The 1,066-nt window shown below is 47.1% G+C and overlaps 1 non-coding gene across 1 annotated transcript; it reads right to left on the bottom strand.

Moving 5' to 3' along the window:
- Positions 1 to 311: 311 nt before the first annotated feature.
- On the bottom strand, positions 312 to 385 carry trnai-aau. Its single transcript has one exon. It is a non-coding gene; the product is annotated as a tRNA-Ile (tRNA).
- Positions 386 to 1,066: the final 681 nt, after the last annotated feature.

Below are 1,066 nucleotides of genomic sequence, written 5' to 3' on the forward strand. Positions count from 1 at the left end.
GGATGGTGCTAGATGAAGCTGGAGTTGTCCTTTGGCTAGGGAAGGAAACAACCAGCTTCCATTTGAATTCCCAAGAGTCACCCAGTGAGTTTTGTGTTCTCAACTGATGTGGACAGGATCACACTCAGCAATGATGGTCTCCATGGCCAACTTTCTCATTGACATAGTCTCACCTGATGAGAGCAAAGAATGACTCTACTGATGAGATTAGGCACAGTTTTACCATCATTTGTTCCATGTGACTAGCAAGTAAACTATAGGTAGTGTTCGGTCTTCCTTGGTCCCACAATTCCTCTGTTCTAATAGACACTTGGCCCGTACGGGGATCGAACCCGCGACCTTGGCGTTATTAGCACCACGCTCTAACCAACTGAGCTAACCGGCCGGCTATTCCTCTGTTCTAATGATGGACATTATGGTAATGCTCATTGCACTGACCTTGGAACCATCAGTCAGTGGTGAGGTGGAGGTGGATGCCTCGCCAGTCCCTCCAATGTCAGACAAGAGCCAGAAATATGGGACGGGGGTGAACAAAACCAGGGATGTTCCGGGGGATAGGGTGGGAGTTGCAGTGGGGGCAGTGGAGGGTTAGTGGCTTCAGTTGCTGAAGTGATTTAAAGTGTTATACTCCTTGAACAGGCTCGAACTCAGTTAGGATTAGCCTTAAACTAGTGCAAACATCTGGGTACGTATTGGGGAATTAGCCCAAGTTTCTGCACTGACAGGTCACGATGGGATGGTCAACATGGGCTCCCATGGAACCATTCCTGATGACCCACAAGTTCAGGGTTCAAACCAGCTCTCCAGGGTTTGTGTTGGCCGCACAGCCCTCAGTAGCAGAGAACGTCTACATGTTCACCGCTATTGAGGTTGGAAGGTCTGGATAATTTGACAAATTCATTTGCTACTTCAGTACATAAGTTTTAATTGAATAGCTTTAGTCTCAGTACTGAGCTGGAGATCTGTGCTGAATGTGTGAAGAGGGTATGCAGCTCATTAAAAACAGGTTCATTATTTACCCTCCAAGTCACATGCATCAGCTCAAAGTGAAATAGATGACCAGTCT

The sequence above is a fragment of the Scyliorhinus canicula genome, chromosome 7 (genome assembly GCF_902713615.1).
Source record: "Scyliorhinus canicula chromosome 7, sScyCan1.1, whole genome shotgun sequence".
Lineage (NCBI taxonomy): Eukaryota > Metazoa > Chordata > Chondrichthyes > Carcharhiniformes > Scyliorhinidae > Scyliorhinus > Scyliorhinus canicula.